Here is a 26,308-nt window from a genome sequence, read left to right on the forward strand (position 1 = left end):
GCAGAGCATATCATGAGAAAGGCGGGATTAGAGGAGTCACAAATTGGGATCAAGATTGCAGGGAGAAATATCAACAACCTCAGATATGCAGATGATACCACTCTAATGGCAGAAAGGGAAGAGGAACTAAAGAGCCTGTTGATGCAGGTGAAGGAGGAGAGTGCAAAAGTTGGCTTGAAACTCAACATCAAGAAAACAAAGATCATGGCATCAGGCCCTCTCAATTCCTAGCAAATAGATGGAGAAGAAATGGAGATAGTGACAGATTTTATTTTTCTGGGCTCCAAGATCACTGCAGATGGGGAATGCAGCAAAGAAATTAAAAGACGCTTGCTCCTGGGGAGGAAAGCTATGGCAAATCTAGACAGCATCCTAAAAAGCAGAGACATCACCCTGCCAATGAAAGTGCGTCTAGTCAAGGCTATGGTCTTCCCAGTTGCAATGTATGGCTGTGAAAGTTGGACCATAAGGAAGGCCAAGCGTTGAAGAATTGAGGCTTTTGAACTCTGGTGCTGGAGAATGCTCTTGCGAGTCCCTTGGACTGCAAGGCAAACAAACCGGTCAGTCCTAGAGGAGATCAGCCCTGACTGCTCCTTAGAAGGCCAGATCCTGAAGATGAAACTCAAATACTTTGGCCACCTCATGAGAAGGAAGGACTCCCTGGAGAAGAGACTAATGCTGGGAGCGATCAAGGGCAAAAGAAGAAGGGGATGACAGAGAATGAGGTTGCTGGATGGAGTCACTGAAGCAGTAGGTGCAAACTTAAATGGACTCTGGGGAATGGTAGAGGACAGGAAGGCCTAGAGGATCATTGTCCATGGGGTCGCAATGGGTCGGACACGACTTTGCACCTAACAACAAAAGCCTGCTGATAAAAATGGGGCCAGTTGCACAATCCTACCCACTTCACCCCCAAAATCATCATACCGCCAACATAGTTTTGAAGAGATACCAATTTTTATTTCCTTATATCATTTCTACTCCATCTTTCTCACAGACTCAAGGATGGTTGCAAAATATAAAAATGAATGCAAATAAACTTAGAATCATAGAGTTGGAAGGGGCCATACATCTAGTCCAACCCCCTGCTCAACGCAGGATCTGCCCAAAGCATCCTAAAGCATCCAAGAAAAGTGTGTATCCAACCTTTGCTTGAAGACTGCCAGTGAGGGGGAGCTCACCACCTCCTTAGGCAACCTATTCCACTGCTGAACTACTCTGACTGCGAAATTTCCCCCCCTAATATCTAGCCTATATCGTTGTACTTGTAGTTTCTTCTAAAACCTTCCAATAAATAATGCAATAGGACTAGGATTACAGAACTGGAAAACAATTCAAACAGAAACGTTTTTGAGCCTGTGGGCACCTTTAGAATTATGACACAAATACAGCCACAAAAAGTGCCGCCACAAGAAGCAGAGCCAACCACAAATTAGCTGTCATAGTTGGCCTTTAACCACACAGTGAAGATCCTTATGCTGTCAAAATCTATATAGACAATCAGATCTCCAATGCTTCATCAGAGGCCTGGTTGGCTTAAAGACTTTCCTAGCCCATCCACTTTCTAAAAGCACTTGGTAGGCACCAGGAAAGGAATCAATCAACACCATGGCAATAGCTGGGAACCCCCAGTCTAAGGACTGACAAACTACAATGCAGAAAATAGGAAGTATAAAGGTAGAAAAAACAGCAATAGGGTTGCCAGACTGCTTAGTAGAGGCATGGATCCCTCACCACTAGAAGCCAGCTTTGCATATTGGTTAAGAGAAGCAGCTTCTAATCTGGTCAGCCAGGTTTGATTTCCTGCTCCTCTGCATGAAGCCAGCTGGATGACCTTGGGCCAGTTACAGACCTGCTAAAGCTGTTCTCACAGAGCAATAATATTAGGGCTCCCTCAGCCCCACCTAGCCCTATGGGTGTTTGTTGTGGAGAGAGTAAGGGAAGGCAACTTTCAGCCGCTTTGAGAATCCTTTGGGTAGTGAAAAGCGGAGTATAAAAATCAGCTCTTCATCTTCTGCCCCCAGCCACCAATCAGCTTACCAGAAGGGGGATTTACCAGTAAAGAACACACATAGGCCATGCTGCCAGTGTTGCAGAAGTCAGCAACTTCTGAGCAATATTTTGGTATTTGGCCAAAAATTCTATGCCTTATGCCTTCTTCTTTCTACTGGTAACTCCTCATCCCTCACCGATTGCTAGGAGTGACCTGGCAATCCTAAATAGACTACAATACCTGGCAGAAAACTGGCAGACACTACTGTCCTATTTCTCGTAAAAGCAACTTTCTGAGCCATTCCATCACGCTAAAGTTCTAATCCCTTTATTAAAAAGCTCCTCCTGAAGATTTCTGTTTTACATCTTCTACAAAATTACAGAAATCCGTCAGAGAGATGGTAATCCTTAAAGTCTTTCAAGAGCACTGTAGTGTCTCATTAGGAAACAGACAAAAGCAATGCAGGTTATCATAACTTTTTCTGCATTTTGGGGTCATAAAACCGGGAAGAATTTTGAACACAGGAATTCCCTGGTATTTTCAAGAAACCTAATATTGATACTTTTTTAGAAATCACAAGACACAAAAATCAAATTGTGTGACTGGGATGAGGAAAAAATAAGGGATGCACAAAAGTCTTGGCAAATTAAATCCACTTAAAATAGATATGATTAATAACAGATTGGTGGCAACACAGACCGAGGCACCATGACCCACAGAATACCTTCAGTATCTTCCTTTATGCCTCTACCTTTCTTGTTTTATACACCAGGGTCCCCAAAGCTGTAGCTATTTACAACCTCACCCTATACATAACAGCCTCTGCATGGATAAGAGCTTTAATAAGCACTGCAGTAATGATGCAGTATTTTTTAAAGTAATGTTTGCTCAACACAATGGCCATGAAAAATATTGGACACACAAAGATTTTGGATTTCCCCCCTCATTCTTCCATGTTTAGATACCATAGTGATTACACAGATGGACCTACCTCTGCCCTTGCACTACTCTATCAAAGTTTTTTTTTTAGTATTGTGTTCTACCAGCTTAAACTTTGTTGTTAGTCACTTTGTGCCTATCCAGAAAGGTAAGATATTCACTTTTTAAACTAAATAATCTGCCAAGTAGATCAAAATACAGATCAACAGGATGCTAATTAATTTCCCCTCTCTTCTTCCTTCCCTTCACATATTCATGTAACGTAGCAAAGGCACAAGGGCTCCCTTGTGGAGTTCCACAGGGCTCAGGGCTCTCCCCCATGCTCTTTAATATCTTTATGCGCCCTCCGGCCCAGCTGCTCAGAAGTTATGGCTTGGGTTGCCATCAGTATACTGATGATACCCAGCTGTATCTATTGATGGAAGGCCGCCCGGATTCCTCCCCCCCCCCCGGATCCATTTGCCAGATGTTTGGAAGCCGTGGCTGGATGGCTCGAGCACAGTCGCCTGAAACTCAACCCTGCCAAGATGGAGGTCCTGTGATTTGGGGGGAAGTGAGCAGCTCAGGAAGCGTGACTACCCACCTTGGCTGGGACGCAACTGACCATCGTGTCCCAAGCCAGGAACTTGAGTGTGACCTTGGATGCCTCGTTAACACTGGAGGCCCAGGTCAAGAAGGTAGCGGGCCAGGCTTCCTTCCATCTTCACCAGGTTCAGCTACTAGCGCCCTACCTGTCTCCTGACCACCTGGCCACAGTGATCCATATGACGGTCACCTCCAGAATAGATTTCTGTAACTCGCTGTACACGGGATTAGCCTTGCGCCTGATCTGGAAATTACAGCTGGTGCAAAATGCAGCTGCTAGGGTCCTCACAGGAACATGTTGGAGGACCCACATCCAGCCTGTGCTGAGGCAGCTGTATTGGCTACCGATTGCTAGCCGGATCAGGTACAAGGTTTTGGTTTTAACCTTTAAGGCCCTCCACGGTCTGGGACCCACATACTTGAGGGACAAATTTGTTGGTGATTCCCGGCCCCCAGGAAGTGCACCTGGTCTCGAACAGGGCCAGAGCCTTCTCGGCCCTGGCCCCTACCTGGTGGAATTTACCAGCTTTCTGCAGGGCCTGCAAAACGGAGCTCTTCCACCAGGTCTATGGTTGAGGTCGGCGCCTCCTTGTAAGATCAGGCCCCCCTTCCCCTCTCAGGGCTATATATGCAGTGCTCCCTGGTCCCCTCCCCGGGAATGCCACCGCTGTCAGGTTGGTTGGGTTGGACGGTGTATTTGTTTTTGTAGAATGTTTTTATGTATTAGGGGCTTTATGGGTTTTTATGTTGTTACCCGCCACGAGCCTTAGGGGAGTGGCGGGCTATACATCAAAGTAATAAATAAATAATATAAATAAAACTGTTTAGGTGATATGCATCCATAGCATCTATGCAGCAGCCATGTTAGGACTGTACTTTTAATATTTAAAATGTTTGTATTATCAAGACAAAGTGTTGACAATTAATCGACATAATCTGCAATCCTATTTTCCTTTAAGGCAATTGTCATATTCTTATCTTACTTGTAACTGATCAGAAATAAATGAATAGTTCAGCAACTGATACACTTAATGAGTTGTCAGCCCTTATTGGCAAATAAACAATTTTCCAAGCTATCGCAAATTATAATAATTGTGTGCATCTGTGTGCGTGTGCCATTATAGTTATTATAATCTTTAGTTCAAACAATACAGACAAATAGCTCCCTATGCTATGCATAGTAATCTGGGAAAGGAAAATATTCACCTAGCCTCCAAGAAACTCTTCAATACATTTCAATGTATGTATTTAAATGAAAGTATATTTGGACTGACTGCTCCTTAGAAGGCCAGATCCTGAAGATGAAACTCAAATATTTTGGCCACCTCATGAGAAGGAAGGACTCCCTGGAGAAGAGCCTAATGCTGGGAGAGATCGAGGGCAAAAGAAGAAGGGGACGACAGAGAATGAGGTGGATGGATGGAGTCACTGAAGCAGTAGGTGCAAACTTAAATGGACTCCGGGGAATGGTAGAGGACAGGAAGGCCTGGAGGATCATTGTCCATGGGGTCGCGATGGGTCGGAAACGACTTCGCACATAACAACAACAATATTTGGATATTATAAGACAGCGATCCCCAACCCCCAGTCCAGAGACAAGGACCGGTCCGTGGATGTCAGTACCAGGCCGCGGCTTCTCCTCGTCCACCCCCCCGGCTGCTGCCTCAGGGGCTGCCCTGCCACTCTGCCACCAGCTCACCTTTGGTGCTCTTCAGCAGCCACCACGGCTGGGGCTACCCCTCGGCATGGCACTGCGCAGATGTTGCTGGCAGCGCCTCCCAGCGGGCGGCAGGAAGTCAGGGGCGGGAAAGCAAGTGGAGCAGGGGCTCAGGCGGCGGTGGCAACGTCACTCGGCAAAAGACTACCCCCACCCGGTCCTCAGTCAAATTGTCAAGCGTTGACCGGTCCCTGGTGATAAAAAGGTTGGGGACCACTGCTCTAGATTACCAATCCCCAACCTGTGGGCCGCAGACCACATGTGGTCATTCGACTAATTGGAGGTGGGCCCCGAAGGACGCCTTCTCCCCCCCCGACCCCTTAACTTCATTCCCCCCCCCGGCCCTTTACAACACACTTCGGGTGTCATTGTCTCCCATCACTCCCAGATGGGACTATCTCGTTGCAGAGAAACAAGCTCCGTGTTCCCATTGATTTGTCATTGTCATGAGTTAAAATGTTCATTGTTGTGGCGTGTCTGTATCTTATTTTGAAGGGATGTTTAAACATTACCATAGCGATCAGAGAGCGTTAGGGCAGTGGTTGAGAGTAGAGGAGTAAACTACCCCCCCCCACCGGGCCTCAGTAAAAGGCGTTGAGTGGTCCCTGGTGAGTGGTCCCCAGCGTTGAGTGGTCCCCGGTGATAAAAAGGTTGGGGACCATTGCTCTAGATGGTAGTGATCCTGGACTTCCTAGGTGGTATCCCATCACAGTGCTGACTAGGGCCTACCCTGCTTAGCTTCCTGAAGAAACAACAGCTTCAGAAGGTGGGGTGGATGGGATTATATTCCCATTGAGCTCCTTTTCCTCCTCAGACTTTCTGCTTTCCAGGCTGCAACCCAGCCTTCCAGGAATTTCTTTGCTTCCCCGAAAGTCTCCATCTTTGGGAAGCAGGAAAAGGCTTGTTGCTCCTGTCCATGGGATTTCCCATGGACTATCTGTCTCTTTCTAGCTATTATCTAGAGCAGTGGTCCCCAACCTTTTTATCACCAGGGAACAGTCAATGCTTGCCAATTTTACTGAGGCCCGGGGGGGGGGGTAGTCTTTTGCCGAGGGACGTCGCCGCCGTCACCTGAACCCCTTCTGCACTTGCTTTTCTACTGGTGCTCCTGACTTCCCGCCACCCGCTGGGGGGCGCTGCCAGCAGCAGCTGCACAGTGCCACGTCGAGGGGGAGCCCCAGCCATGGTGGCCGCTGGAGAGCACCAAAGATGAGCTGGCAGCAGAGTGGCAGGGCAGCCCCCAAGGCAGCAGCTGGGGAGGAGGACCAGCGGCCCAGTACCGACTGATCCACGGACCGGTCCCGGTCCCTGGACCGGGGGTTGGGGACCACTGATGCAGAATATGGTTGGAATGCATAGCTGTATAAATGCTCACCCAGGGACCCTCCCCTTCCCACCCCCTCCAGGCCCATCATTGGCTATTTTGGGAGGGGGCAAACAGGTCAACATAACCATATATGGTTGTATCACCCAATAAATGTTTAACACATTTTTTAAATATATTAAAAATTAATTAACTCCCATCCATTCAGGAAACTCTTCCAGGGCCATCAAGAAACCCCAGGGTTTCACGAAACATTGGTTGAGCAAGCCTGAGTTAGGGAGTTAGGGATACACCAGCAAAATCGCCATTAGCAAAAAATCTGGAAATCTAGTAAACCTTTCACAATAAATTTCAGGATTCAAAAAGTATGAGGTATTGCAAAATTATCAAAATGGTCAGAAATTCTTTACTTGAGAGATGGTTGTATTAAAAGAGTATTTTTTCTGATAACTGGAAATCTTTTGAATTTTGGAAGCAGGAATTAGATATAACATTGTGTTTGTATATTAAGTGCTGTCAAATAATTTCTTTTTTATGACAAAACTTATTAATTAATTACCTCCAGAATGCCCTATTGTTCATGTCTTGCAAGTTGAGGGCCATCGCTTCCTTGACAGAGTCAATCCATCTCATGTTGGGTATTCCACTTTTCCTGCTGCCTTCCATCTTTTCCTAGGACTATTATATTTTCTAATAATTATTGTATTCCCATAAATATAACCAAAGACAATAAATAGTATCATTTTAGTTAAATGAGCTTTTAAGGAGAGTTCAGGCTTAACTTGACCTAGAACCCATTTGCTTATCTTTTAGAAGAGGGTCCATGGTACCCGTACGATTATCCTCCAATACTACATTTCGAACAGATCAACTTTCTTCGCTGTCTACCTTGCACATCTGTACAGAATAATGGTGAATACTATGGTATGAATTGTCTTGAACTTTGGCACCAATGATACATACTTACACCTAAGGATTTTTTTTCTAGTTCCTTCATGGCTGTCTTCTAAATCGCCTTATGTCTTTACTAGAGGCAAAGCCCATTGTATGTGGAAATACAATGGGCGCTAGCCTTTCCCGGGGGGGAATGCTTTAGTAAGGGAATTGCTTACCCGGGGATGCTTGAGTAAGCGAATTGATTGGCTAGGCAGACAAAACCTCTAGCGATTCATCAGCTAAGGCGCCTCTAATTCAGCCACTCCATATTCTGGGGGAGTCGCCGCGTACAGGCTCAGCCGCCCTCCAGAGCTGAGCGCAGCCACAATGGAGCTCGCCGTGGCGGGAAGCGTAGCCGTTCTTTGAGGGCTGAGGCAACCCCTCTTGCCGTCCCCGGAAAGCCCCGTAGCCCTCGTCTTGGAGGGAGCAGCCTATAAGCTCCCGCGGACAGCCGGAGATCCGTTGGCTATGAAGCGAGCAGTTACCACGGCAACGTCGCCACCCCATCCCCTCTTCCCCGAGGGCCCAGCCGTGGAAAGTAACGTGCGTCCCTTCAACTTCCACCGCCCGGCGGATTCTAAAAGTGGGCAGACGACGTGAAAAGCCACGGCCCAAGGCCTCCTCGCCGCTCTGTCTCTCACAGCTTCTGACTCCGGTGGGAATCCAAGATGGCACCCGGCATTTCCCCCCAGAGTGAGGCTGCGCGGCGACACCAGTTCGCTAGCTCTGCCCAAACCCGGATGTACGTGTTTGCTGTGGGTTGAGCAGCTGGGGCAGCAAAACTCTGGATAGCAGGCTCTCATCGCCGTGGGCGACCATGCCGGCAACCGGCGAGCTGCAGGGGAAGTTGCAGAAGCTTTCGCAGGAATATTGTAAGGTTATCGGCTCATGCTGATAGCGCAGCTTTGCTTCCCGCGAGGAGTCTTCCGCTTCCGTGGCGAAGGACCCTTCTTGAGACAGTTTCCTCTAGTGCAGAAGGGCTTCGGGGTCAGGTCTCAGCAAGCCACTGAGCAGCGCCAGTGCATCAGGACCCGGCAGCTCCGCGCGGCTGCTGGAGGCTCCCTGCCATGGGCTTCGTGTTCTGTTGGTCGGGAGCGTGGGGGGGGGGGGCGGATCGGGAAACTGCGTTGCAGCGGCCTGACTCCCTGTTCTATTGGTCAGGAGCATGCGGGGGCAGATCGGGAGACTGCGTTGCGGCGGCCTGACTTCCTGTTCTGTTTGTCGGGAGCGTGGGGGGGGCGGATCGGGAGACTGCGTTGCGGCGGCCTGACTCGCTGTTCTGGTCAGGAGCGTGGGGGGCGGATCGGGAGACTGCGTTGCGGCGGCCTGACGTGTCGGGAGGCGCAAAGCACCTCCCGACGCGTCATGTCGCCGGCAAAGGAGCAACTGTGAGCCGCGCTGTGCGCGGCTCGCAGTTGCTCTGGCGGGGAATCAGAAGGACCGATCCCTCTGATAGTCTGTCCGGAGGAAGGGGCCAATCGGCACCCTTCCTCATCCTGGACACATCCTGCCTCCCAAGGGCTTACTCTTTTATTTAGTCCGCGGCGCCCGCGACGTCGCGGGCTTGTGTTAAGATTACAATCTCCCTTTTGGCTGATGATGAGGCCAAGGAACAGGAAATCTTTTAACAATCTCAGTTTCTTTGTTGTCAACCTTAAACTTTGTGTAATTTCTCTGTGGTCGTTATACTTTTGTCTTCTTGGTGTTCAGCTGTAATCCAGCTATGGCCCTTTCCACTTTAACTTTCATCAGGACCTGATTCAAGTATTCAGTGTTCTGTCAGTAATACGTTGTCATCTGCATATCTCAAATTGTTAATGTTCCTTCCACCAATTTGCACTCCACTTTCATCAAAATCTGATCCAGCTTTCCTTATGATATGTCCTGCATTTGGATTGAACCCTTGTTTGACACCTGTACCAAATGGAAACTATTTTGTTTCTCCATATTCTGTTTTAACAGCAGCCTCTTGTTCAGGCTGTGCATCAAAACAATCAGAAGTTGTGACACACTCATTTCTTTTTAAACTAACCATAACTTTTCATGTTCCACACAGTCAAAAGCTTTGTTGCAATCAATGAAACACTAGTGGATTTTATTCTGAAATTATTTCATATGCTTCAGTATCAATGTAAATTTGTAATATAATCTCTAGTGCCTGTTCCTTGTCTTAATCTAGTTTAAAGATCTAGCATTTCTCATTCCACATATGGTAAGACTTTGTTGTAAAATTTTCAGAATCACTTTGTGTGAGAAATTAATGTGATGATTTAATAGTTGCTACAGTCTTTCACATATCTTTTTAAAGGAATATAAATAGTGCATTTTCAGCCTGATGGACTCATTTTCTGTGGTTTGAAATAGCTCTACTGATATCTTCTGATGATTTGTTTCTCCCTACTTCTCTCAGTGCAGTTTTTACTTCACTTTCTAAAATTATACTTTTTCTCCTGTCTTTTCTTTATTTTGTCCTGATCAGTTAATGTGTTTCCATGTCTCTACATGCAAATTCTTTGAATACTGCATCTAGACTTCTGATTCTATTTCTGTACTTTTGGCTTTTAGTTATCATCTGTCTTTAACAACAGTAAGAGTTTCATCACTCATCCATCAAGGCTTTTCATTTCTTTTGGCTGCAAGAACAATTTTTATGCATTCTTCCTAGATCTGCATTTTCAACCTATAATCCTTTCAATTTATATTCACTTGAACTTAGTAATGCAAATGTGTTATTTACCTAGTCTTTAAACTCGTTGGGAATGTTGTTTAGATTGTATTTGGTACTATGAATGTTTTGGTGTTTCTCTTCAACTTTATTCTAATTTTCAATATTAATAATTCATCAATTCATGGTCTATATACCACAATTTGTTCCTGGTTTGTTTTAACCATATAATCTACTGATGTCTACATTAGCCATGAGGGGCTGTCCATGTATTTGACAGCAGTCCTATGAGTCATTCAGTCAGTTAGCCTTATTTGCATTGGTCATAAAAACAATAATAGAATCAGTCAAAACAGTAGTATTATAGCAATAAGATAAGATCGAAGTAAAATTGGAGACAGGTTAGACATTACGATGACTGACTACTGAGTCTATTAAGAGTTATTAATAGAATGGTCATAAGACAATTAACCATTACAATTAGAAAGTAGCATTACAATTAATTAATAAAACTGAGATTATAAGGATTAACAGATGACAATTAAGAATTAGAACTGGTCACAATAACAATAGCAAGGAATTTGTCAGCCTCTTTTGTAATACTGGCATTGGTGCCATTCAAAAGGCATGCCTGATCTATGAGTCACTCTTCTGCTTCATTTTATGCTCCTAGCCCAAGCCTTCCACTATGTTTCTGACTTTTTTGCTCCGGTCACCTATGCTTAATAGCACATCTTATTTAGGCGTGATCAGCTTCATCCTGGACACGTGCATAAAAGCTTTCAATTTCTTCCTAAACAGCATTTGTAGCTAGAGTGTAAACTTGAATGATGGTTATGTTGACTGCCTTTCCATGAAGTTTGATTGATACTATTCAGACAAACTTTACAGTATAGCTCCAGACGACTTGTGGTACATCCCGCTTCACTATAAGAAAAGCAGTTATTTTTTATATGCCACTTTTCTCTACCAAGAGTCTCGAAGACCGATTATGCATGGCGGCAGCCACACTGGGCTGCCGGGTTCTTACGCCGGGGTGGCATGCCTCTCCACTTCCCAGATATGCACAGGGGAAGGACTCCCCCAGCATACACAGGCGCGTACAATGCCGGAGCTGGAAGAGCCCAGTGCACTGCATGGTGGTGGGAAGAGGAGGGGGAGCAGGCAGGGACCCTCCATTGTACAGTGGCAGGGGAGCAGCATGTCGCTCTCCCACCAAGGTGAGGGTGGGGAACACCCCATCCGAATCTGCGGTTCTAAAAAGCTGACAGAGAGTAAAAACAAAACATTCGACTTGTACAACTGTTCCTGCTTTTAGATTACAAAGGACAATGGAAATGAGGAAATAACAAGGATCATGCCTACAAGTGTGTTAACAATGGAAAAATATAAAATATGGAGAGGCAAAGCTTGTAACTGAAGAAGTCATGGTGTAGTGGTAAAAAGTGGCACCTTCTGATCTGGGAAGTCAGATTTGGATCCCTGCTCCTCCACATGCTGCCAGCTGGGTGACCATGATCTAGTCACAGTCCTGACAGTACTGTTCTCACAGAACAGCCCTGTCAGAGCTCTCTCAGCCCCACCTACCTGGCAGGATGTCTGTTGTGGGGAGATCAAGAGAGGGTAATAATAAGCCACTTTGAGACTCCATCTGGTAGTGAAAATCAACTTTTCTTCTTCTGCAGCTAGGCGTGCTCTTCTTTGAGCACATGACCAAAGATCACACTTCCTTTTTTCTTCCATTGATATGCATCAATTTCTTTCATCATTTCCTAGTCTGCACATATTATAATTTGCTGTGGTAGAATCTTGCAGCATCTAAACTAGGGGTTTCAAAAGTGGGCATTCTGTCCCCCTCGGGGCAGTAGAAAGATCCAGGGGGCACTAAGGAATTTGGGGGCATTAGGGAGTAGGGTTGTGAGCTCCGGGGCAGGTCGGCTGCTTCGGCAATCACCGAAGCCCATGGCAGCCAGCACCACAGCAGAGGTGCCGTGCCAGCCAGTGCCCACACGCAGGCATAGATCTCTGTGCCTTTGTGCGGGCGCTGAGTCGCACACCGCTGCTGGATCCGCCCCTCCTCTCCATGTCACGGCACTGGCCGCCTCAGGCTCCAGTGATTGCCGAAGCAGCTGGACTGCACAACTCTAGTAGGGGGGCAGCAGTCTGACTCTTCCCACTGCAGCTGCATTTTCCTAGTGAGAGACATTCAAGGTGGCTTGCCATCGACTGTCTTTGGCTAGTAGCGACCCTCTGCTTCCTTGGTGGACTCCCATCCCAGTACTGACCAGGGCCTTCTCAGCTTCCTGAAAATTACAGCTTCAAAAGGTGGGCTGGATGGGATCATATTCCTACTGAGCTTCTTCCCCTCCTCAGTCATTCCTAGGCACCATCCCAAATTTCCAGGAATTTCATAACCCAGAATTAGCCACCTTTCCCCAAAAGTCTCCATCACTGAGAGGTTGGAAAAGCCTTTTCCTGCTTGCTCCTGGCCATGAGGACCCAAAGTGGCTTTTACAAATGACTTTAATGAAGAACGTATACAAACTTTTCCAGACTAAAATACAGCAACTGAAAAACAATGAAAAAGAAGTGTAGGCAATATTGTGTGGTTTGAATTTGCAATAGACTTAACACCAGGATAGAGGGGGATGGTTGTATGTGAATGTGTTGGGGCACTAGGGATGTATCCTGGGAGCCAAGGGGGCAGCAGCATGAAAAAGTTTGGAAACCACTTGTCTAGACTGTTTCCAGTCTGGCTTCCATATTGTTTATGGGACAGAAAGTCCCCTGGTTACCTCACAGGGCCTGTTATGTTTTACATAACTCAGCAGCTTTCAAGTGTAAACTATGACTGAGATAATCATCTGGGGGGGGGGGGGCTGGAAGGGAATAATGCCTTCCAGAAGCCTTGTTTTGTCGCTTGGTTTATGCAGGTGTTCCTATGCTTTCCAGTTTTTGCATTATACTGTTATGAGAGGATATCTGGAAATCTGGAGTACAGCATCGTTTGTATGGTTTTGATACTCAGCTCCCTGTCTTCTTCCCAATTGAATCCAGAGAGGTTGTGATCAATGGTCAGAATCGGTGAAAGTCTGGATGCTAAGATACCAACTGAAGCTTAATCCAGCCAAGATAGAAGCACTACTGTATATACTTGCATATAAGCCGAGTTTTCCAGCAGTTTTTAGCACTAAAAAGCCCTCCTCGGCTTATACACGGTTAACTGAAATAACAGCCTGCTCCCAGCCAGCCAAATGTAGCATTGCGTTTTGCAGCTGAGCTTTTTGCAAGTGAGCTAGTTGCTCCCAGACAACCATTGCCTTCTGAAAAGGTCTTGAAAGCTGGCAGCTTGTAGGACATCAGTGGTTTGACTTTGACACTCCCCCCCCCCTACTTTTCCTGATGATTTCTTCCAAACTATTCTTTTGGTTTTGGTGGGTGGGGTGGGTTTTGAGGGTGCTTTGGGATTTACTGTTTCTTTCTCCTAGTGTTTCTTTCTTCTTTTATCTGAGGGGCAGCATTTTTTGCCTTTTCTTTTTGGGGTTGTGTTTGTTTTAAAAGTTGATTCTTACAGTTCTTTCTTTCAGTTTTCAGTTTTACAGTTTATTTATTTCAGTGTTTTGTTCTGGGGGAGCACAGTAGCCCCCAGTTTGGTAGCTGTACTTGTTGTAGTAGGTTGCCAACCTTGGGTACTATTGTTCTGGTTTGCCGGCCTGGGGGGCACTGTTTGGTTCTCCTGCCAGAGCTGTTCTCAAAGAGCACTTCTGTCAGTGCTCTCTCAGGGTGTCTGGCATGAATAGAGGAAGGGGAGGCAATTGTAAGCCACTTTGAAACTCCTTTGGTTAGTGAAAAGTGGGGTACAAAAACTAGCAGCTATTCATCCTCTTGACTTTTCTGTATTTGTTGGGCAGGGGAGGCTGGATGGGAGAGCCTGTGATGATGGAGCATGGATTAAGTGCTTAGGCTACTCCAGGGGTAGTCAAACTGCGGCCCTCCAGATGTCCATGAACTACAATTCCCAGGAGCCCCCTGCCAGCGAACGCTGGCAGGGGCTCCTGGGAATTGTAGTCCATGGACATCTGGAGGGCCGCAGTTTGACTACCCCTGGGCTACTCCATAAATTAACCAGTAGCCTGCTGCATTGCCCACCCTCAGTTTATATGCAATAAGTTTGCCCAGATTTTGTGGTAAAATTAGGTGCCTTGGCTTATATGCGGGTCAGCTTACATGCGAGTATATATGGTATTTATTGGCGGTAAACCCCAACCTGAATATGTTTACAGCCCTGATCCTCCCACCCATGCGTTGACTACTTTATCCATTGTGAGCCTTCATGGAAACAGTGGACTAGGCCTCAATTACACACCCCTTGTTAATATCTATGTTAGACTGTTATAAAATATTATACATTATACATGGGTTTGAATCTAAAAATGATTCAGGAACTTCAGATGGTAAAGAGTGTGGCAACTATGGTTATCAACCAGTGTTGTGTAGTGGTAAGAGTTTTAGACTAGGATCTGGAAGACTCAGGTTTAAATCCTGGCTCTGCCATGGAAGCTTGCTGGGTTACCTTAGGCCAGTCACACACTCTTAGCCAAGTCTACTTCACAGGTTGTTGTGAGGATAAATTAGAGGAGAAGAACACCCATAGTAGCTGAATTATATTAATAACTAGTAATCAAGCCCGCTGTAATAAAAATACAGCGGGTGCTAGGATAGGGAGCCCCCGGCAGTCGCGCACAGCGCAGCTGCGGGGGGCTCCCTGGCTGGCGGCCTGATGCGGCGAGAGGCGCTTTGCGCGCGGCTCACAGTTGCTCCCTTGGCTGCGGGCGGGGAATCGGAGGGCCCAATCGGCCCTCCGATTGTCAGTCCGGAGGAAGGGGCCAATCATCACGGACTGAGCCCGCCCTAACTCCTCCCACTCCCGAATTATTTAGTCCGCGGCGTTGCGGGCGGTTTTAATAATATATTATCAGGGCCGTTGAGGTGTTTAAGATTTTTACATGTGTAAGTTACCCTGAGAATCCCAGGAGCTGAGTTTTTTGTTTTTATTTGGGCAAGACTTTTACTTTTTTAAGGGAGCCTCCTATCCTTTTGCAGCTTCTGTGATACTGTTACTGAAACACACTGGCATCCTTCTGAATCCATACATACCTATTTTGTGGCATATATATTACCAAAGTCTCTACTTTAAAAACCTTGAAAAATTCTGAAGTGACATGACCTTCCTGTCTCTCTCCTTCAACTTCCTTTTAACTAATCCCATACAGCTGACACACCAGTCAATTGATCAGTCACACACTGACAGTGAAACTGCACATGGCTCTAGGATGCAACTCAAACTAGGTCTCTTTTGGCCCAGCACCACATAACCTATGCTGCAGTGCTAGCTGTCGTAGCCTGCGTAATATACACCTTCTGCGCTGCATTTTATCTTCCAGCCAGAGATCACTTGACTGGATTCTGGCACATGACTTCAAGAATCAATCATAAATCCCCAGTTAGCTTGCAATAATTAACAATTTTATCATCAGGAATAATAAAACAACAAAATAGAAACAGCAGCTAATAAAATAGCAGGGAAAGTATGAAAAAAAAAACAAAAAAATAAATGCTATCAAAAGTTTGGGTGAGCATTTACCTGGAGCCTAAAGGAGGACAATAGTCACCTGACTAAAATGTTTGAGGTGGTGTTCCACAATCTGTCACCAAGGAAAAGGCCAGATATCCAGTAACCACCCATCTCACCTATAAAAGTGGAGGCATCCTTAGAAGAACTTCAGACCTTAAAACAAAGGTAAGGTAGTTAGAAGTAACAACTGTGATATGGAAAGCAAAACAGAAAAGTTTAGTTTTATGACTTGCTACTTCAGCTCACACCCCACTTGATATTGCTTATTTTCTGTACACATTTTGATGCCATTCAATATGCATACTAAGCACTGTCATTTTGATCTTTTGTCATCATATATGTATTGTGTCTATCATGTGGGGGCTCATACATAATCAGAAAGGTTGGAAACCACTGGTACATGACATACATTTAGGCTTTTGCCTTCTCCTTTTTTCAGTAAGCAACACCATCTTGTGTATTAAACTTTTTATTGTAGTCTGTATAGCATGGAATACTTTGAATGGAAACATTCACCACCATGATTTTAAACCTGACTGATAATTTATAACAGCAGCTTCAACTTGCAGGAAAAGAATCTCTCACAGCTTTTCCCCCTAGTAGCAAAATAGCTGTTTCAAAGTAACCAAAGTAGTCTTCAAATTTTAAAAGGAGAATCAAACCCGTAGTTTAGTCTGGATAATTCTCAGTTACATAATGCTGAATGCTGGTGAGTCATTATTTATTATTAATGGTGCCAGAAGAGCAGATGTAGTCCGCTCATCAGAATAAAAGATTATGCTGCCAAAACGATTCACTTGCTTTCCATCCCCTTCTACAAGGAGCATACACTCCTATCTTTACCTTTAAGGCTTTCCAGTGCCCTACCCCAACCTTTCTATACAGTATATTCTCCAATTCGACCACCCTCTGATGCAAAAAAATTAAACAGACAACACCTACCCCCTGCTCTCATAAGAACTCAGCCATCTCCATTGCTGTCCTCATTGCCTGGAATTGCCAAGGACCCTGTCCTTTGACAGAAGCTTAATGGGATGTTATTTATCACTATGCCAATAAAAACTTTAACTTCTAATTCCCACTCATAAAGAGCCTCTATAAATGGGATGGGGAATTTTTCTTGATGCCTGTTGGCAAATTTTGCTACACAATGCAAACAAATTTCTTCCCTTGAAGTTTCACCTCTATTGGAAAGCCTACAGCTTAGCTCCTTAGTTGTCATCTCCAACAAACCTTTAATACAACTATATTTTCCTACATACAATCCTTGTTACCTTTGCCTTTAACTTTCCTCTGTTCTCTTTATGATCTCTCCATTCTCAATATCCTGTAAACTCTTTAGGCAGGGACCCATCTTTTTTGCTTAGGTTACCCTGTAAAGCAGTGGTCCTCAACCTTTTTATCACCGGGGACCGGTCAACGCTTGACAATTTTACTGAGGCCCCGGGGGTAGTCTTTTGCCAAAGAACGTCGCCGCCGCCTCCTGAGCCCCTGCTCCACTTGCTTTCCCGCTGGTGCCCCTGACTTCCTGCCGCCTGCTGGGAGGTGCTGTCAGCAGCAGCTGCACAGTGCCATGCCAAGGGGGAGCCTCAGCCATGACGGCTGCTGAAGAGCACCAAAGGTGAGCTGGCAGCAGAGTAGCAGGGCAGCCCCCAAGGCAGCAGCCGGGGAGGAGGAGGAGGAGGAGCCGCGACACGGTATCAACTAATCCACGGACCGGGACCGGTCCCCGGACCGGTGGTTGGGTACCACTGCTGTAAAGCACCAATGGTGCTGAATATACATCATAATGTCAAACTCATTCCTAATCAAAGATACAATACAGTGCTACACCATATAGCTTTGGGGTAAGGTAGCATATACTCCATACTTGAAATCTGGAACCCAGTAGCATTCATCCCAAAGCAAAGGTTAAGTGTAAAGTTATGTAACTTCATCTTTGTTTTTATACTGACGTCTTCCATCAGTGAGCCAACTATCTCGAATATAAATAAATCTGTTTAAATGGTATTACATATGATTGTTACCAGCTTAAATGTTTTTCAAATTCATATTTTTGACAAGATCAAAAGTTTTAATTTCTTTGTATTTCACATTTTTACAAACAGTAACTGGTCTTGCATGAAATTAACAGACCAAAGCTTACAAATGACATTTCCTGATTTCAAAGCAGAAAGCTATTCAGGGTTGTTACTGATAGCAAGATGCAGCCAAAAATAATTAATTAACATTCTGCTTTGCCTTGTCAAGTTGACATTTTATTCAATGGTACATTTAATCTTGGAGAATCAAAACTATTTAATGCTGCTTTGCAAAGAGATGTGCAGAGTGGCCCTAAACATGTTTACTCAGAAATAAGTCCTACAGTGTTTGTTGATTTATAGATGTGTACAAGTATGTATGTTACTGATAGAAGGGTTATGTATGTCATGTTACAGTCCTACAAAGATCTGAAAATCTATTGCCTTAAAGTTCCCTTTCTCCATTAACTGTTGATCGTACTGTAGTTCTACTGTGGTTCAGAATGGCCTTATACCAAATATATAATATTGTCTATCACTACCATAATTAAGTTACAAAGCAAATTTTAACATTGGTTTAATTATATTTTAGATTTTAAAGTAACAATGTAGGATTAAATACAATCTCAAAGAAACATAAAGAAGTATATTTATCCAAGTTGATATTTGGAAGAGACAATGAATTAACATCACATTTTTATCACCCCACCCTTTAACCAAGGAATTCAGGATAAGCAGACATTGTTCTCCATGCCACATTTTATCCTCACAACATATCTACAAAGTATGTGAGAGATCAAGGACACCCAGAGAAGCTCATGGCACAGTAGGCATTTGAACTCAGATCTCCCTGGTCTAAGTCAACTCACTGTACACTACTGGCTTTCGTCCTTTTTACAAACAAGAGCCAGTAGACTACAGAAGAGAAATGGATTGACCATGAATCCCCCTGATCAAGAATGATTCTTCTGCTAAGAGCATGACAGACAAAGACACATAATAGGTCATTCAATATAGTTGTTACTTCAATAGTTTACAAAGCTGGCAACCCTAAATTTAAACAACTCTTCCTCCTATGTCTTTGAAAGTGTTTTAAAATATGGGAGTAAACCCCACTGGGAATGAAACTAAATTACACTAAAGACATAGGACTGGGTCTACCTAGAGTTCTCCACACACACACACATTAAATCTTTATAATAATATAGTCACACTAACTGAAGTAAACTACTGCTTTCACCTGCATCTACGCCCACCATACAGGAAGTAGAGTAGTGCAGGCAGAGGGAATAAACACCCTCTATTAATATGAGACAGAACAATATGTGATGTTCTACCCTCCTCTCCCAATGCTCTCGTACATAGAGAGAGAGAGAAACAGAGATAGATCAGCAAAATTACAGTACACTACCATTCTGATCCTTTTTTGACTGGTGGCTCAAGAGACTAACCAGTCACTCTCATAGTTCTAAGTCAATCATAGATCTTACAAAAGAGTCAAGATCTTACAATCTCAGTCCTGTGAGAGAAGATTTACTCTCAAATCTGCCTTTTCTGGGAGGCCCAGGTTTGAATCCCACTCATGACTTGAAAGCTCACTGGGTGACCTTGGGCCAGTTACACTCTTTGAGCCTTATCTACCGCACAGGGCTGTTGTGAGGATAAAATGGAAACAAGAACAATGTAAATCAACTTGAGTCCCCATTGGGAAGAAAAGTGGGGTATAAATGAATTAAATAAATTTTAAAATTAAAATTTCAATCCTGACTTGAATATCACTCACGTCTTTTAACTGTGGGTCAAATTAGTCCCGACACTAGGAGATCAGTGAATGAATTGCTCCCTTCCCCAGCCCAGAGGCCCCAAATTTGAACTGCAGCCATGAAGTGGAATTAACCCTTTCCTTTCCCTGCCGTTTTCACAATCTTAACACCCATCCTACAATAGCTATTTGTTTCATGGGAAAATATATAAATTCCAGTGTGCTATCTGCAGGTTTTCTTTGCAGGATTAACAACGGCTCTAGGTGATGCTAGAGACTCAGTGTGCAAAAACATAGGGGGATTAATCGCTCTCCCTCCCTACACAAATGTGAACATAGATCCACTCAAACAACTATTTCCAGTTTTTTAAAAGGTAAGAGATTCATTTGTGGGGTATCACTAACACTTTCTCCTGTACAACCTAATGTATCAAATTGAAGGATAAAATCCTATTATTGCAATTCAAATTGATTATTTTCTGCTACTGTCAAAAAAATCATCTCCTTCCCCTTTAAACATAAAAACTTTTGAGTCAAACTGAACTCACTTCTTTCTATCTCCACCCACATCCAGGTTATAGGCAGTCCTGCTACCCCATCATCTAGAGACCCACATTTCTGAATACTGCTTAAAATAATTATTTCTAATGTAATGATCAAAACCAGTAACAGTCAACCTTTTTGTTCCAAGTGCCACCCCCCAGCAAAATCTACCTGTGAAGATACTGACACCTATTAGCAAACTAAAGAGTGTGTGTGTGTGGGGGGGGAGACCAAAAAGGCTATACATTTGAAATAAGGTAAGGCCCACCACCACAGGGATTCACCTTGGACTTTGCTGCCACAATCTATGCCTATTGTATTCTCCCACATGGTGGTCTTAGTTGCCAGGGCAGAGATCTGTCCCAGGGTGCCAAACTGTCAGCACATGGACAAATGGTTGCCTTTCCCTGATCTAGATTCTTCTTTTTCTTCTCACATCAGTTAAGATTACCTCTTCTAAACCATATACTATTACATCACTCTGACTGGGTCATTTCGCTAAGTCTGTGAGCTGTAAAAACTGTCTCTTCATCAAGAGTCTGGGTTTGACTTGTGCAGGAAAGATGCTATATTCCAGAGGAATACAAGATCTATAGGAACAGAAAGCACTTGGATACTTGGGTTTTCTTTTCCCTCCTCAAGTCAACACGTTCATGTAAGTTTATCTTTGTTTCGTCTCTCTCCTTTGTTTTCTCCCCATCTACCTTGCTGTTTATTATGAATCCCTTTTCTGTATGTCATAACATTTCTTTTTCCTCAAACTGTGGTAATCTCTTGTCCTACTCTTCTCCTGCCAGCATGTGTTTTCTGATCAATCTTTCCTCTCTACTTTTTCAAAGCCTGCCTTTTCTAAGCAGATCCATCTAGGCACAGAACATGTTATTTCAATCTTCTATACACCACCTAGCAAACCACATAAGCTAGACAGTAGTAGTAGCAGCTCCCCCCCCCCTTTTTCTGCATGTGCTCATGCATTATTAATAGGCAAAAGATAATTCCTAGCATGGAATAGACACCTAGTCAAATCTAAGAAAACCCGAACTTATTACACTGGAGTTCAGTTAGACTGAAAGATATTGATAATCATGAAAGAGGTAAAAAGGCAGCCTGCTACGTACATCCCATTTGGAAGTTTCAAAGTTTCATCGCCACAGTGCTGCTTGCCAGCCATCGCAGTTAGTATAATTACTCCCCCTCCCACGTAGTTAATCAAATGTTAAAATACCCCCTTTCATAGGTAGATTTCACCTCTAACTCTACCACTTCCTCCCGGTGCAATAACCAGTTCTCCCCCGAGTCCAAACACAGTCTGAGGCTTTCCTTCTTTTTATTGCCTTCTGTGGTCCATCATCCAAGTCCAGTTCCCTCAGCCATCCCTGACGCCTCCGTACCTCGCTGCCGGGGTCGCGCTGAAGCCACGGGGCGCCACCTCATTGTTCAGCAGCCCCGCTTCCCGTGGGGCCAACTCCGAAGCTTTTGTTCCCTCTGGAGCTAATCTTGGCCATCAAATCCGCCCCCTCTGCCTGGTCTCCATGCCCGCCTCCGGGTGCCCAGGCGGAGTCAGCGCCGAAGCGGCACATTCCCGGAGCGCCGCCTGGCTAAGCCTTCCTTCCCTCCTTCCCTTCCTTCCCCAGAGCCTGGGTCTGCCGAGGGGGAGGGGTCTGGCTGGCTGGCTGGCTGGCTCCCTCCTTACCCACCCACCCCTGGGCCCATCCGCTCCCCCAGCGGCGCCTCCATTTGTGTGCGCGACGCTCCCTGCCGGCGCCTCCCGCGCGGCTCTCACCTCCTGCTGGGGCTGCAGGCCTGGCCGCGGAGAGGCAGCGGGGGCTGAGGCGCTCGGCACGCTGCTGGTGGCGCGCCAGCCCCCGACCGGCCGCCTCACCCACGTCGTTGCCGCTGCCTCCCTTCGCTTCGCTCTTCTGTCTCGCTCCGGCTCCCTCCGCTTGGGGGTCCGCAGCAGTAAAGCGTCCCCTCGGCCGGAGCCACCCAGCGGATCCCCCGGGCAGCAACAGGCGCTTCCGCAGCAAAGGTTCCGTGAGGTGCAGAAAGGTTCCCACGTCCCTGGGGAGTGAGGAAGGGCGAGGAGACGGCAACCTCCGAAACGTCGAGCAGGGGGCGTGGTGTGGGGCGGGGAGCCTCGGGAAGGCCTCAGCAAGGCCCCCTCTCCCCCGGCCCAGGGCGAGCGGCGCGCTACGAAGCGGCCCCTGGCGCTGGGACGCGACTGAAACGAAACGGCCTCCTCGCGCTCACTTTATCCGGCAGGGCGCTGCGTGGAAATCTTGGCTCTATCAGATTTAAAAAACGAAACGAAACGGGGGGAACATGAAGGGAAGAAACTTCCAGCCCTCGTGTTAGGGCCAAATCCAGGCCGCAAGCACTTTTATAGGAAATTCACTCCCACTGTTTCAGCGAACATTTGACAGCCACGCTCATTCTTCATGGTTCCTCCACGTGTCCGGCAGGCCCCTTTCCAAACAGCGGATGTAATACATCTTGGTACCCGGTTACCAACAGATATTTTTGTGCAAGTGGCCGATAACTGATTTTATTTACGTTTTCATAAAAAGCTGCTTGTGTTTGCCACTTTGCCAAGCATGGATGAGCTGTAAACTGCTTTCTTCCATTTTCACCTCTGCCATTCTGAATCATTCTAGTGCGCTGTTAAAAAAATTTTACCGCACGTCCAATAGTGATAGGCTAAAATGGAGCTGCTTTATTCATTTTAGTTTAGAGCCATTTTAGATGGCTGCAAGCAGCTAAATTCAGCACACTTGCATAGCAGAATGTATCAGTTGGTATGCTGTTACACAGAACATGGTCAAGGCTACAACATTGGCTAGATGCTAGCCAAGACTAGCCATCATAAATAACAATGCTCAACTTGAGTAAATTATTTTCAATAGACTAACAAGATAAATATGCACCAGAACATGGCTGATCAGTAGAGAAGAAAGTTGAATAAACCTATTGTGTGCTAGTGGGCAAGTCAATCTTGTACAACAGCCAATAATTTTTTTTTAATTAGCATGATGCATATACATTTGAGACCCACATGTGGATGTTGTATAACCAAAAGGTGAATTTGTACATGTTTGCAAAGGTAGTTACTATGCCATAGTGTCTTGAACTGAGTCCTCTGGCTGTTTGGTTGAGGGTCATCTCTCACATGGCTTAAATGGAATCTCCCTGTTGAGTCTTGACTGGAGTAAGGCCATGTCCCATTTGGACAACAACAGTGTTTTTTTTTTGCCTTGTGATTTTCCTCAAACTGTTTTTGAACATTCAAAGTTGAGCACTAGACCAATACAGCATTTTAGTGCTACAACGGTACCTTGGCAACACTATATACACTTAAAAAATTGAGGAAGACCATGTGGCAAAAAATGACCACTGGATAACTTACTGTGCTATGGTCCTTCTCCTTGAAGCCAGGAGGATGTTTCAGTGGGTGTTTTCCTGCCACTTTAACAGGGAGACAGGACTTAATTCTGACTTCTGGTCCTGCGCCATGGGAGACACCCTGCTCTAGTCTGATGACAAGACTCTCAAATTTTGAACAGCATATTTAACCAGAATATCTCCAACCATTAACATAAACTGATCAATGAACATCCATCATCATAACTTTACAGCTATACCCTGCAACTAGGCAACATCAAGAAAACTAATTGTGCAAAAAAAAAAAAACTGCACGTGATCTAGGATGTCAGAGCTCTGCAACTGTGTGTGTGCTAGCTAGCACACCACCGCCCGCCCGCCCCCCCCCCACACACACACTGCGGCACTGGCTGCTTCAGATGTGAACAGCCACTTTGGACGCCGAAGCACCCAATCCTGTTCCTGAGAGTTAAGAGCGGTTTCTCAGTGGAACTGGCTTCCTTGGGAGGTGGTGGGTTCTCCAACTTTGGAGATTTTTAAACAGAAAGTGGAATAGCCATGTGACGAGAGGCTGATTCTGTGAAGGCTCAAGGGGGTGGCAGGTTACAGTGGATGAGCAATAGGGTTGTGAGTGTCCTGCATAGTGCAGTGGGTTGGACTAAATACCCCAGGATGTCCCTTCCAACTCTATGATTCTATGACACCTAGAATCATAGAATAATAGAGTTGGAAGGGACCTCATGGGTCATTCCACTGAGAAACCGCTCTGTCAGGAACTTCCTCCTGATGTTTAGACGGAATTTCTATTGAATTAATTTCATCCCATTGGTTCTGGTTCGTCCTTCCGGGGCAAGAGAAAACAACTCTGCTCCATCCTTTACATCAGTGGTCCCCAATGTCCGGTCCAAGGACCGGAACCGGTCCGTGGATCGTTCAGAACCGGGCCACGGCTCCTCATCGTCCTCCTCCCCGGCTGCTGCCTCGGGGGCTGCCCTGCTGCTCTGCAGCCGGCTAACCTTTGGTGCTCTCCAGCGGCCGCCATGGCTGGGGCTCACCCTCGGCGTGGCACTGCGCAGCTGCTGCTGGCAGCGCCACCCAGTGGGCGGCAGGAAGTCAAGGCAAGAAAACAAGTGGAGCAAAGGATCAGGCAGCGGCAGCGATGTCCCTCGGCAAAAGACTACCCCCTCCCCCCGGGCCTCAGTAAAATTGTCAAGAGTTGACCGGTCCCCGATGATAAAAAGGTTGGGGACCATTGCTTTATATGGCAGCCTTTTAAATATTTGAAGATGGCTATCAAATCCTCTCAATCATCTCCTCTCCAAGCTAAACATACCAAATTCCCCCAACCTTTCCTCATACGTCTTGGTCTCCAAACCCTTCACCATCTTTGTTGCCCTCCTCTGGATATGCTCCAGTTTTTCTACATCCCTCTTCAACTGGGGTGCTCAAAACTGAACACAGTACTCAAAGTGAGGCCCAACCACAGCAGAGTAAAGTGGTACCATCACCTCCCGTGATCTGGACATGATGCTCCATTTGATACAGCCCCAAATCCCATTTACACTGGTCCCTATTAAGCTTCATTTTATTCAGCTTAGCCCACTTCTCGAGCCTATCAAGATCATCCTGTCTTCTGATTCTGTCTTCTGTTATGTTTGCTACCCCTCCCAGTTTAGTATTGTCTGCAAATTTAGTAAGTATCCCCTCTAAAACCTCATCCAAATCATTTATAAAAATGTTGAACAACACAGGCCGGCCCCAGGACAGATCCCTGGGGAACTCCACTTGTCACTCTTCTCCAAGAGGATGCTGAACCATTAACAAGTACCCGTTGGGTACGATCTGTCAACCAGTTATCAATCTACCTGACAGAATTAGGATCCATACCGCATTTTCCCAACTTGTCAATAAGAATATCATGTGGAACCTTATCAAACACTTTACTGAAATCCAGATAAACTATGCCCACAGCATTCCTCTGATCCAGCAAGGTAGTCATTTTCTTGAAAAAAGAGATAAGGTTGGTCTGACATGACTTGTTCTTGTGAGACTTATGCTGAGTCTTAGAAATCACAGCTCTCTGTTTCAGCTGTTCAAGGACTGATTGTTTGATTATTTGTTCCAAAATTTTGCCAGCTACAGATGACAGGTCAATAGTTACCCAGATCCTCTTTTTTCCCTTTCTTGAAGATGGGGACAACATTTGCCCTCCTCCAATCGTCTGGCACCTGTTCTCCAAGAAGTGTCAAAAAGAATGGACAGAGGTTCAGAGATTACATCTGCAAGTTCTTTTCCCAATTCTTGGAAGCAATTCATCTGGCCCAGAAGACTTTGTTTCATTTAAAGAAACTAGGTGTTTGTGGACTGCCCCAATAGTGATCCTAGACCAACATTCCAATCTCCCCTGTTGTATTATGTTTTTTCCACATTGAGCACTATTTCCCTCACAAGAGAAGACTGAGGAGAAATAAGAGTTAGACAGTTCAGCCCTCTCTTGATCATCTGTTATAACTTCACTTTCTTGTCCTCGCAGTGGTCCTACCATGTCCCTACTCTTTTTCTTACTTGAAATATAACTAAAGAAGCCTTTTTTACTATGTTTAGCACTTCTTGCTAGCCTAAGCTCATATTGAGCTTTACCTTTTCTAACATTCCCCCTACACTTATTGGTTATTTGTTTATACTCATCCTTGGTAATTAGGCCTTCCTTCCATCTCTTAAATGCTTCTTTTTTATTCCTCAAATTATTTGACAGCTATTTATGGAGCCACCATGGCTTCCTTAGGCTCCTCCATCTTTCCTTCTCAAGG

At 45.4% G+C, this 26,308-nt stretch overlaps 1 protein-coding gene across 8 annotated transcripts in view; it reads right to left on the reverse strand.

Moving 5' to 3' along the window:
- RAD54L2 (RAD54 like 2) overlaps positions 1-22,190 on the reverse strand; it is a 96,937-nt gene extending 74,747 nt beyond the window's left edge. For 3 of the 8 annotated variants that reach the window (XM_077325903.1, XM_077325905.1, XM_077325904.1), the window contains exon 1: positions 21,904-22,188. The gene's annotated coding sequence lies outside the window, so the exon portion shown is untranslated. Of the gene's footprint in view, positions 1-15,803; positions 15,948-21,511; positions 21,751-21,903 lie in introns of those variants that run through there. The other 5 variants (XM_077325902.1, XM_077325900.1, XM_077325901.1 and 2 more) reach the window with 5 other exon arrangements.
- Positions 22,191-26,308: the final 4,118 nt, after the last annotated feature.

The sequence above is a fragment of the Paroedura picta genome, chromosome 3 (assembly GCF_049243985.1).
Source record: "Paroedura picta isolate Pp20150507F chromosome 3, Ppicta_v3.0, whole genome shotgun sequence".
Classification (NCBI taxonomy): domain Eukaryota; kingdom Metazoa; phylum Chordata; class Lepidosauria; order Squamata; family Gekkonidae; genus Paroedura; species Paroedura picta.